Below are 13,330 nucleotides of genomic sequence, written 5' to 3' on the forward strand. Positions count from 1 at the left end.
ACCCTATGAAAGCCAGTGAGGTGCAGCAGTGATTTTGGGCCAGTCACATATTTCAGCCTAACCAACCTCACAGGGTTGTTGTGCAGATAAAAAGGAGGAGGGAATAATGAAAGCTGTTTTGGTCCCCACTGTGGAGAAAGACTGTAATTTTCCTAGGTAGAGGCTGGGGGGTGGAGATGGAAAGCAGAAGACAGAGAGGCAGATAAAGGTTGGTTGGCTGTTGGGTGGGAAGGAAATAGGGTTGCCAACTCCAGGTTGGGAAATTCCTGGACATTAGAGGGGTGGATCCTGGAGAGGGTGGGATTTGAGGAGGGGAGGAACTTTGAATGTCATAGACTCCACCCTCCAGCCGTTTCCTCCACGAGAACCACCATTGCCAACCTCCAGGTGAGGACTGGAGATCACCCAGAATTACAACTGTTGTCCAGGCGACAGAGATCAGTTTCCTGGGATAAAATGGCTGTTTTGGAGGGTTGAGTCTATGGCATCATACCCTGCTGAGGCTGCTTGCCACTCCAAGCCTCACTGTCCCAAGGCTCCACCCCCAAATCTCCAGGAATTTCCCAGCCTGGAGCTGGCAGCCCTAAGGTGAACTGGTCTCTGTAGCTGGGAGATCCGTTGTGATTCCCAGACAGCTGCCACTGCTGCTGTGGGGGGAGAGGAAGCAGGTGGGTGGCTAGGAGCACTGCCACCACTGCTGCTGCTGCTCTGCAGAGTGGGGGAGGAAGCAGGCAGGAGGCTGGGAGAGGGATGGGGGCAGAAAGAAAGAATGATGGGGTGGGGGCAGAAAGAGAAAATGAGTGATGAAGTGGGGAGGCAGAAAAACAAAGAGAAAGATGACAGGTCAGAGAGAGAGAGGAAGCCACATGCATGGAGGAGAAATAGAGAGTAAGAAAAGGGGGGCAGAGGGGAGAAATAGTGTGAGAGAGGTAGGGGGTGAGGAGAGGAACAAAAGTGTGACAAATGAGATAACCATCCCGCAAGTTTCTTGTGGGTCTCCACTTGTTTCTTCTAAAACTATAACTACTATCCCAAAATTCCTAATTTCTCCCAACAAAATGCTGTATGGATACTGGAGAAGACTCTCGAGAATCCATTGGACTGCAAGAAGATCAAATCAGTCAATCTTAAAAGAAATCAACCCTGACTGTTCCCTGGAAGGCCAGATAATGAAACTGAAGCTCAAATACTTTGGCCACCGAATGAGAAGGGAGCACTCACTGGAAAAGACCCTGATGCTGGGAAAGATTGAAGGTCAAAGAAGACGGGGACGGCAAAGGATGAGATGGTTAGACAGTGTCATAGATGCAACGAACATGAAGTTGAACAAACTTCCGAAGACGGCAGAGGACAGGAGGGCTTGGCGTGATCTTGTCCATGGGGTCGCGAAGAGTCAGATTCGACTGTGCGACTGAACAACAACAACGAATGGACACTTTGGAAACTATGTCTCTGGGTTTTTTTGGGGGGGAGGTAAATTTCAAAATCCCATGCACTTCCATGGTCTTATTAAGGTTCCTACCCTCTCATCTGTTTTTTAAAAAAAGGTCCCACCAATCACACTTGTAGCTCATCAACCTAACTGAACACTGGCAAACCAAGTAATAACCAATTTGCTCCAGATTATGTATCTTTTCCAGCCAATAGGCCAAGAGCTTTTCTAAAAATGTTTTCTCTAAACTCCCTTTCTCAACTGTTTTTCTCCCCCTTTTTGTCTTAACTTGAAAGTCTCATATTTGAACCATAAATTCCTTTTTGTCATGGACAAAGCCCTATCAAAAGTTAACAGAAATAGAAAATCATAACTAATAGCGTGTCAGCACAATCCAGCGAGAAGGGAATGCCCCACTGCAGTTAATTAGCATGGCAATTAACCAAGTTTAAGAATGGCAGCAACCAAGTCTTATTACATCATTTTCAATGGGATTTAGTTGTGACATTGTGCCCAGTACATTTCACAAGTTTCTTTGAATTAGGACTGTGACAATGCACACACTGTCTTTGCACACATTATACTATATGAACTAAATAGTTTTGATACATCTTACCCCAAAACCTTGTAGACTGTAAAATCCTAGCATGTATAATTCAGTTCATAGTTTACTTGTCTAAAGATAGAAAACCCAAGGAATCAGGCATGCTATTTTTAGACACCCCCACCCCCCGTGCTTTGTAGTGAGAAAACCAGAAAGGATATGAAACATTTAGGCTTTCAGGCATCATTTTCCCAGCCCTTCTTTGGAATGGGATTTCAACTGGACTGGGAAGAGATCACACAACCAGACAAAAATAATTAGAATGTAGAGCAAAAGCAGTTGAGTTCAGTGTATGCTTGAGAGCGTGACCCCATTTGTAGTCTTGGTTCTTGACTTTTCACCTCTATATGTTAGAGACTTTTCTCCCAAACATTTTACAGACACAGTTTTGTGAGAACCAAATGCCTCTGCAAAGCTTGCTAGGAAGGTAATACACCTGAATTTGCAGAGATATTGCAGTGACAATACACCTTGGCATCTATCCATGCTCTTCAGTGCTTAAGCATGCTTATTTCCATCATAAAATTCCTACAAACATTTACGTGGTCTTAACTATACAGGTACAAGTAGCCTTAAGAGACACTTCTTCTAGAATGGTCAGTACTGGGTGCTCATCTCAGCCTAGTTGGTCTAATATGGGTGTTCGTGTAGCCGAATAGCACGATAGACAAACCCCTACGAATGTTTTATTACTGCATTGTCTCCTGTGTTGGGTAGAGCATGAACTGGCCCACTCGTGCATCTTTAGGTGCAAGCTGTGTTTTCCTAATTACATCTTCTTAGTGATTTTCTGGAGGATGTTCTCCCTTTCCCTCAGATGTGTATTTTTAATTTTATTTATTTATAATTCAAATTTTGATTTTTATATGTATTTGATTTTATCATAAAAATGACAATGCTACAGATTCAACACAAGGTTGAATGTAATCTGAGAGAAAAACAGACCTGCCAACATTGTGGGAAATCACATTTTCCTAAATAAACTTTTAGAAAAGAGACCCACTTTTTATTGTTTGTGTTAGATCGCCGCTAACAAAGAGTCGGAGAGTGATTTCAGCAATAGTGATCAGCTTTATTGCAGGTACGAACAAGCGCTTGAAATAAGTCATAACCAGAACAGTTTAACATTGGGAGCTAGGCTCCTTTTAAACATTCCCGGGCTAATGTAGCCACGCCTATTTACAATAAACAGCCAATGAGATTGTGCGGATAACGTCCAATGAGAGTTCTTCCCTCGCAGGGAATTGGCACAGTTCTGATTGGTCGCTGTTGTGGAGCGACCAATAGTAAGTTAGCTCTGAGGAGCCTTCGTCTGGCTCGAAGCTTAACATGGAGAGTCATGCGGCGATTCACGCAAGCCTTTTCGAATACACCACAGTTTGGGAATATCTTAAGATGCCTGGAGTCTTAATTACTGCTTGAAATTACTGGCTAGATTCAGATCTAAGGCAAAGCCATGGTTTAATTAAACTAATAATTGTTAATTCATTATCCAAACCTGTACCACCACACTAATGATGGCTCGTTCTGGTTCCTCAAACCAGATCTGAAACTGATTTATTAACTGCAGTTAAATCTTTACTATGGTTTCAAGTTGTGTATGAATGTGGTAAGCAGGCTTAATCTTGGTTTGATTTCCCACAGACACTCCACATCCAAGTCACCTACTGAGTTGCCTGGCAAGAGTGGCTGAAAAATGAAGCCACTCTTGCCTTCAGTTGGCTCTTACTACTATGACACTTCTCCTAGTCTGCCTTGTGACAAACTGTTCCCTCCCCGCCGCCCTTGTCTTTAAAACTTGGCAATATGGCAACTTTCTTCCATGTACACCAAGGGGAAAAGCAATGCCAGTGGAGCCCTTGGGTATCTTATTTGCTTGTGCTCCTTTACATAAGCACTCTATTGGCATTTGTTACATTGACACAATGGACTGGGGGGGATGAAGGGAAAGCAAACTTCTTATCCCAGTGTTTACTGCATCAAATCCACTGACTTCTATGCCCAGCCTATGTAGGTTAGAATTCATAGCTGTTACTGATTTCTTTGTTCAGTAAAGTGAATTTAATTCATTTCACCTGTGTGCGTATTATGGAAACCGTTGGTCAATGTGTGTGCTCTTCAAGAGTCTTTTGGGGTAATGGAGACTCGTGTGCTGAACACTCTTGGTATGTGGCAGAAAGGTGGTGGTTGCATGGAGATGAAAACATTCAGGCTAATTTCTTTCTTATTTATTTATTAAAACATTTTATTAACATTTTAAAACATTCAGGCCAATTTCTTTCTTATTTATTTATTAAAACATTTTAACCCTGCCGTTCCTCATGGTTCAAGGTGGCTTAAAATAGGAGTTTAAAAACGTTTCCAGTTAAAGCCAAAATAAAAAAACAGACCCCAAAATTTCTTAATCCTTTCCCCCCCTTAAAAGATGCCTGCTGTTTAAACTCCATCAAAAGCCCTGGCAAACAGGTAAGCCTTGCAGTGCCTCCTGAAGATGTCCAAGGAGGGACATCTTCCTCACCTCCTGAGGGAGGCATTCCACAGAGCAGGACTCAGAGCTATGATGGAAAAGGCCAGATGCCAGATGGGCCACCCTAAGCAGTGGAATAGTCAACAGATGGCTACCTGCAGACTGTAGTTGGCATACAGGGACATGCAAAAGGAGATGGTCCTTCAGATGAGTAAGAAGGGGGCATGCAGAGATGGGGTGCCTGGGAGGGAGTGTTGTTGAATTTGCGTGTAGGGTTCCATTGGAATCGGCAACAGGAATTTATTTCCCTGGAGGTTTGTTGAGGAAAGAGTTAATGTGAAAGCCTTTCAGCTTCCTTGGCTAGCCTCAGAGAAGGGGAGGCATGGCTTGGCAGCTGACTTGAAATTACAACAGCAGCCAAAGCTTCCTGAGAGCAACTACCTCTGCACTTGTTTAGTTGGTGGGCAGTGGTAAGCAAGGCAGGCTGGGATAGCTGCTGGGGCCTTTTGTAGGGAGGCAGGGGAAATAACAACAGCACTAAAGCCAGGATTTGTCAAGACCATCCAGTATTCAGCAATCGCACATAAGCCTAATCAGGGGTCGTTTCGTAGAAAAAGAGCTAGGGGAACTCATTAGCATAACTCATTAGCATATGCCACACCCCCTGACATCACCGGAAGTGTGTCATTAGGCCACACACTCCGCCCCCAACGGTCCCGGCCGCTGCCGGCCTTGCAGCTCCACTGCCGAGCCCCATGAGGGGCACGGCGGTGGACCTGCAAGGCCGGCGGGAGTGCAAGGAAGCCCCGCGAAGGCCCTCCCTGGCCCCAGGCAGGCAGGGGTGGGGAGAGGCAGGGAGGAAGCAACTTACCCTCCCTCTTCTCCTGCCTCCTCCAGGCTGAATGAGGGCCGGAAGCGGGGCGGCTGGAAGCTGGGGGCGGGGCTTCGTCATGTGCCCCCCCGTACCTTACCCGAGGGAACTGAGATCCCCCACGATCCCCCCCGAAATGACCTCTGGGCCTAATCCTAGTTTAACTAATTTACCACAGTTAAAATAAGCTATAGTTTCTCATTACATGTGAACCAGCCCACTGTCACTGCGGAAAGAAGTCGCAGAATCACTTTAAAATAATGCTGCGAGGAGTGTGGCACAGACACGACTAAAAAGATTTCCTTTTCTCAAAGACTGTCATCATCTCTATCCTTGTCAAAGTTTCTGTTCTTGAAGGACCCTTATGATATCTCTGAAAGTCTAGGATATTGTATTGAAAATCAGAGGGAAATACTTCCAAAAATATTTACTCAATCAGTTGTTCCATATAAAAGGCCTGAGTTGACAGTGTATGGAATTTTGAGACGAATGGACATAGCTAAGAGTCATCTTAATAATCAGGAAATGTTTTGCTTCATTTCCCCTTTTCCTTTCCTGCCCTTGCTCAATGCTTCTGAATGGCTGTTTCCTCACAGCTTCAGATTTGGGGTAAAGGAGCTAGATGTAAAGGGTGTAGGGTTGCCAAATGGATTTTGGCCGGGAGCGGGGGGCTCCCGGCCAGCGTCTAAATCGTGCGTGTGCGTGTAGCGCACGCACGCGCCGCGTGTGCGTCACCCGGAAGTGACGTCGCACGCTGGGGGCAGGGCCATGCCATTTGAGGGGAAAACAAAGAGTTTTCCTCTCAAATGGCGTGGCCCCGCCCCCAGTGTGCGACGTCACTTCTGGGTGGCGCGCACACGGGGGTGGGGTTTCCCCCGGGCCCCGATTCCGCGGGAGTGGGAATCGGGCCTTGAAAGCGGGGGGAAATCCGCCCCCCCGGGGGGATTTGGGAACCCTAAAAGGGTGTGGTCTGGTGATGTGGTTTGTTTATTTATCAGATGCATACTGTAAAATACCTCTCTGCAAGGTTGTTTGATTTCTATTCCTTTCCAGTCTGCTGCTAATGCTCTAGCTGAAGCTTTCCCTGCTGCTTTCCAGGCGTGTTGGCTAGAACTGTGAATGGGGACAAGGCCATCCATCATTCATGCAGGTGCAGGGAAAAAGGAGGGAGGGCCTGGGAAATAAGGGAAGCAAATGTCCTTGTGAAATGGGAGAGCTGCCTCATCTGCACCTTGGAGCAGTTAAGCCATTTTGAGAGGCTAGCTTTCCCCCAGCAATTGTAGACTGTTTCTGGATGGTGAGCACACTGCCGTCCTGGCAGCCCTTTATTCTTGCAATCCAGCTATCTGTCTGTATCCCCACAGGTTGCTGCCAGTCCAACTGTACTAGTGCGATCGCACCAGAACACAGGTGATAGTTTCAAATCTCCACTATAACCAACATTTCATTCAAAATATACTTCCTGTTCTGCTTCCAAGCTTGCAGCTCTGGGGAAGCCGATATCTAGAAATGTGTTTTATAAGCTTGTTCATCTTTTTGGCCCCCCTCCCCTTTGTCCAGGGTTTTGAGCAGAGATGTTGAGATCTTTGAAAGTAATATGATTGACATATGGGATGGGAATTCCTGAAAAGACATCTCCAGTTCCAGAGAAGTGACAATAAAAATATCTTCAGCAGATTCATGTTTATGATTCTTGAAAGTTTTGTAAATGTGAAGTGTGGGTACTGAACCTCGTTATTTGGCTTAGAAATACCCAAATTCTGCACTCAGAATATAGTCTGTAAATCATTGTGTCTGTCAATCTGTTTGAAGCAGCACATTTCATTTTGAACCAGTATTTGCCTTTTCCTCCCAGAATTTGAACATTTTACGTGTTTTTTTTTTTTTTTATAAGTCACACTGGTAGGTGACTTTAAGCCCAATTGAATTGTAAGTTTACTTGGAAACAAGTCTCAGTAAGACCATTAAGTAAATTAGCCCCATTTAAGTCTCTATGTGGAAATGTGACTAAAAGAAATGAGACTATCTGGTAGCTGTGAATGGCAAAACACTTTTTCCATTCTGGGCTGAAACCTTTTGCAGATCCTGTCTATATGCTTTATTGTGTTCTTACTACAATAAAAGATAGAAATTTACTCTTAAAATTCAAAAAATAAAGGTGAAATGATCAGGTGTCCAAATTCTTTTCCAAATACCAAAACTGACATGCAGTCAGAGACTACAAACACTTTTGTCTATATAACTGTATAGAAGTTCTAGAGTCATGGTATCCAAAGGGCACCATCACCTGTATGTTTCCTGGTACCCACTTCGTGCTTCCTTAAAGCAACAATCCAATCATGTCTTTTCTTCGTCTCATTGGAACAGGAAGTGCACCCAAACAGTCCGGATGGCATCACCTTTGTGTCTTTTGGAAGCACCCATTAAAAAACTGCTACTCCATTTCTGGATGATAATTGGTTTCGAATCTCCTAACATTTTTATTAACTCAAACCTTCGTGGCAGCCATTTCATGGTTATGTGCACTCCCTGGGGCAGCCATTTTGTGGTAGCATCCATTAAGTGTTCTCAAAATCCCAAAAGCGCTCACAGGGTCAACAAGATTGGGAACCCTTGTTCTAGTGAGAGAACCCCAAAATAGTGTGGATGTGGATTTCATTCACTGTGGTTACCAACAGGATGTGCAAGCAATATCCATGACCACTGTTGAAAAGAACAACAGGGGCCCCGGTCACACCGGCAGGAAAATGCGGGGGGGAAGCGTGGCTGTTTGCCCCGGAGCAAAATAACGTGCGGCTGTGCGATCAGACGTCCTGTAGAGGTCCCGTCGAGGTCCTGTGGTTAGGGGGGAGGTGCCGATCACAGGACAATCCTGCGGTGTGGCAAAGAAGCGGCCTCTCCAGCAAAAGGCTCCATGGGTTTAACCCCTTCCAGGGCTGCAGAGGAATGCAAACTGTGTCCTCCGTCCGGTCCCCTCCAGGAGGAGCTTCAGCTGGGCCGCCCTCCCGCCATGCCCCCCTGGACCTCCCCCTCTGCCGCCCGGTGCAGAGAGTTCCTCTCGAGCAGGCCGAGTCAGGAGGGGGGGTACGGAAAAGACGAGGGGGCTGAAGTCTGCGCATGCGCCATTGGGTGCTTGTGCGCATCCCGTGGAGACTTGGGGGGAAAAAACCTTTTAGCGACGGGACATGGGCGGGTGCCGGATGCCATGACCTACCACTGGAAATGCAATCAGGCGCCCACCCTTGCCCTGCGGTTTCCGGAAGCTAGTACCTCAGAAGTACTAATTTTTTACCCCGCATCTTCGGTGGGAAGCCTCGGGTTCGCCACGGGAGCTCTACGCTTCCCAGATGTGGCACTGTGATCGAGCCCGGAAAATCCACCTATCTTCCGTCTCTGTAGCGTGGCTAATGCTCCGTGTGACCGCAGCCCAAGTATCTCATTTTCCCCTTCTCTCTGATAACATCTAGTGGTACCAAACATTTGAAAATGACATCACTATATTCAGAAATTTCCTGTCATGACCCCCTCTGACTAACCCAGTGATTCAGAGTCTTCAGGGGAAGAACCCAAGGAGCCAAAGCCAGTGGCTGAGAGGGACCAGAGAGAGCCCAGCACTATAGAGGTGCCTGCTGACAATGTTCCAGCAGTGCCAGAGGCTACCTTGCCAGAACTAGTGAGGGAGATCTCACCACCAGCCACTGAGATACCCACCAGGCCTCTGGCAGGCAGAACGTAAACCTAAGCCCGTAGCCACCCAGAACCCGCTTCTACTCTGCACTAGTAAATTAAATGGAGGGATTTAAGGGTGTGATTCTAAGGGCCCGCTGGATTGGCTTAGAATGGCATTTAAGCCCCTCAACCAGCATTATCCTGACAACAGACCAGCATATTACAACTTTGTCAGCAGCTTAATGCCATGCTGGTATGACTCCAGCTCTGGTGCTACACAGCAGGCTTAGTGGCTGGAGATGGGTGGTGTCAGAGGCATGTATGGGGAGGAGCTGTTTTAGTCTCTAGCTCTCTCAGCTCAGGGTTCCAATCTCAACACCATTTTTAAAATTACACTGGTGACAGAGCTAGTCTAAATAAAGCCATTGAACTCAGTGTGAGGAAAATATAACTGCCTTCCTCCTGCCTACAGAGCCACAACATAGCTTTCGACCTACCCTGCATCCAGTCACATAGTAGTAGTATGTTACCTCCAACCAAGACACCCATATCTCAGATAGCACAGCACATGGTGGTGTCATATTGGGTATACTTAAGACACAGAAGTGGGAACTTTAGTGATGGGAACTTCAGAGAAAAGGCATTTTGCACAAACCACTAAGGCTGATAATGACCATATGAAGAGCACATTGATAACATTTGTCTTCTCAGAACCTTTACAGGAATTCTACCTCAGGACACACACTCCCAATAGTAATATCTACTCCACTCTTCCAGCTGGGGGTTCCAAGGACAGTGCTCTCCACACAGGTAAGCAATGAAGGGGATGGCAAGTTTCCATACCTCAGGCTGACTATGTTGCAAATATCTCCTGTGTCTCTCTCCCCCCTCCCCCATTATGTCACAATTATGTATGGGTCTACCAAAACTTCTTCCCTCAGCATTTGCCACAGGATACATATGCTCAGTGCATAAAGGATGTCACAGTGGAGATATGCTGGTGTAACATCATTGTGGTGCCACTGCAATGTTCTGTTAAGAAAACCATGCAGTTTGAGGAAACGGGAACACACCCAGATTCCTGGGTGAACACCAGCCACTCCACTCCAGCCACTGCAGCAGTTAGTCATATACTCAGAACCCGTTTTTCCTTGTAAGATCAGAGTCCACAGAGCATCCTGAACAGACTCTGCTAGAAGTCTCCTGCAACTCCTTACAGGGGATGGGTAAGAATTAGTCCACAGCCTATACTGACTCTTTCAGCAGGTGGGCATCAAAGTGTGGGACTGTCAGCATCTGGAGAGGGCTTCTCAAATCTGTAATTTACAAAGAGTGCATGAGCATATTGCTGTAACATACTGTCCCTGTGTCTCTTTTGACTCTTTACAGACAGCCCTCCAATAGCTGGAGACCAGGAAGGACCATACAGTGCAGTGCTGTCCACAAGTGATACCTGCAACGAGACAAACAACAAGACAGTGGTTTGACCAGCACAACTGCACCTGTCATGGCAGCTGTCTGTGACTTGCTTAGAGAAGAGATTTGGCAACCCCAGTTTTGTATTCAAAACAATTCAATAAATGTTTGCATTATTTGACAACCATGTCTTTGTGTTGGTGGAGTACGGTTGGTGGACCAGTCCCCTGATTGCTACTAATCTGTCCTGTCCAGAATGGGAATCTCAGAGGAGGCTCTGAAAGTCCTCCGCTGTCTTGAGGGTCTGCATCATCCTGCCATCCTGTCATCTTCTTCATACTGTTGCCACCCAGGTGGACTCCCTTCTGAACACTAGCAGTCCTGATCCTACCCACTTTACCCTGTTTTTCTGAGATTTCACTATGCATTGCCCAGATATTTCAAGGCTCTCTTCAGCTGGCTTAAATACTAGAAGCATGTATTTTTAAACATGAAAGCTGAGATTTGCATATTACTAAATTTCAAGCCCAGTGCCAAACTCTATACCTGCACAGTGTAGTTGTGGAGTCATAAAATACGACTCTTTTTACCAGCATTTTCATTCATCTTTTTATTTAAGTGTTTTTCAAGTTATTTAATGAATCGTTAAAATATGCTGCTTGCAGATGACTGGAACATGGAAGACACATTCAAATTCTACATGTGTATTGGAACAATGATGTAACATAATAAATTTAGACTTTTTAAAGTGACAGTGAAATGTGCCATTTATGAGCAAGGGCTGTTGTATTTACTAGGCAGATCGGAGAGTTTCTATGAGCTGAAGAATTAAGCTTCCCTGATAAGGGAAAAAACATGGAACAGGAGTTTGAAGATCTGCAGTTTAGATTAGATGTTTTGGTCAACCCCCAAACCTTTCCCCTACAAGCTGTATTGAAATGAATGAGAGTTATCTGGTTTGCATTTAGTTAATTGGTGACTCCAGAAGACAGTGCAGTACATCAAGAGCCTGCAAAAGAGGCTTTTGATGTATTACATTGCCTTTTGGAGTCACCAGCCAGTCCTTGAAGCTTGTCATGCATTTATTCTCTGATTGCCCGCCTCTAGGAACACAAATGCTAGATCCAATAGATGATCTAACTTTTAATATGGCAGATGGCTGATTGTGTCAGGTTTTAAAGTATTTCAGATATTCAACATTTCTCTGCTGATTTTTTATCTAGAAAATAACCCCCATTGTGTTTTCTAGAGACACCTAAGTTAGGGATGTCTAATTTTTTAAAAACTTCTCTTTAAAACTTCTGACCGCTTTTAGGGCTCACCCTATTTTGCAGTGAATTCAGATTTGTCTCATTTCTGGAGAAGGATGGAAGAAACTCAAATATTTTTTATCTTAGATATTAACCAGCAATTTCATTTCATCTGCTGCTTGCCAGTTGGTAATGCATGGATCCCATTTCCCACTTGCATTTTTGTGCCATACTCAATACATTCTTTGTTTTATTGCTGTTCTTTTATCCCGGTCTTTGTTACTGTTTGGCAGGCGATACTATCAAGTTTATTAAAGAATATCAGTAGGGATTAGAGGCACCTCTGGGACATCCATTGTATGATCTTAAACCAGGCCTTTGTCTTACATATGTCTTCAGGTTTCTTGTAGGTTTCTCCTAACAATAGAGTAGAATTCACAACCTGTGTATCAATAGCTGTCATCTAGAGGAGGAACGGCTGGTTGTGGGTTGTGTCAGCGGTTTTCAGTGTCAACCTAAACTGAGTTATGCCCTTGTAAACCCATTGACTTCATTGGTCTTTAAAAGGTATAACTGTGCGTAGGATTGCACTGTCAGAGCTGCGTACAAATTGTCTGCCACCTCTTACTGAATATGAAGTTCTTACTGAACCAATGTACACATCTGTGGGAATGGGTACTGTTCTCACCACTGTTGCTTTTCTCAGCAACTCTAGATGAGTCCTTTCATATGACATAGTGTCTCCCCTCTTCACACTAAAGCTGATTCCCACGGATTGGATGTAATTGCTGGCTAGGTTACTTGAGCCTCTTAGAGGGGAAAAGAAGAGCAAAATACCCTACTGTTCTTCATTTTGTGAAAGATGGAACAAATTGTTGGTTTACTTCTAGCATGAATCAGAAGAAGCAACTGCGGCATCAAGTTATGTAATTATCCTACTGCCTCTTAATTGTAATGTCTTTGTGGGGGAAGTAGTGGTAGGTATAGCATTTACTGGTGTTGTTTGTCACTGGGTGGCCTTGGGTAAGGTTTACTCATCACCAGTTCCCTATCTGGAAAGAAAAGTGACCTACTTCACAGGATTACTGTGAGGTCAAATGCATAAAAGATTGTGAAGCATTTTGCGCATGAAACATGCTAAGTGTGGTATGTCATAAAAGTAGCCTGCTACCCGTGCTTCGCTATGGTATATAATAATAATCTTTCAATTTATTAATCACTCAATCCTGCAGAGCTGCTGGCTCTGAGCGATTTACAGTTACTCAAATACACACGGGACTAACAATGATTCAAAGGGGTAAGGGAGGACAACATATAATCTTTTAAAATCACACACGTTTGCAACCGACAGGGAGTTTGTTCAGCTGTAAGGTCAGAGGTGTTCCAACGGCATTTTCCCCTCGGCTTGATGTCGTCAGCTTTCTCCAGGACTGCTTCTAGTTGCAGCGTATTTTGTCTGGTTCGAGTTTAAGTTTATTCACCCTTCATACATAATTTAGGCATGTGTTACATGCAATTATTAACAAGGCAGTAAAGCCATAATATAAAAAATAATTCAGAAATGCTTTGTAGGGTAAAAAGGATGCATCTCCCTTATAAATAAAAGCCGAATGGTGGTGGT

At 44.9% G+C, this 13,330-nt stretch overlaps 1 long non-coding RNA gene across 1 annotated transcript in view; it reads left to right on the top strand.

The window, feature by feature from the left end:
• LOC107114786 overlaps positions 1–10,588 on the top strand; it is a 122,157-nt gene extending 111,569 nt beyond the window's left edge. Inside the window, exons 2-3 of the long non-coding RNA XR_001482655.1 lie at positions 9,755–9,853; positions 10,433–10,588. This is a non-coding gene — a long non-coding RNA (uncharacterized LOC107114786). The remainder of the gene's footprint in view (positions 1–9,754; positions 9,854–10,432) is intronic.
• The last annotated feature ends 2,742 nt before the right edge of the window (positions 10,589–13,330 follow it).

The sequence above is a fragment of the Gekko japonicus genome, unplaced genomic scaffold, assembly GCF_001447785.1.
Source record: "Gekko japonicus isolate JY-2015 unplaced genomic scaffold, Gekko_japonicus_V1.1 scaffold1301, whole genome shotgun sequence".
Lineage (NCBI taxonomy): Eukaryota > Metazoa > Chordata > Lepidosauria > Squamata > Gekkonidae > Gekko > Gekko japonicus.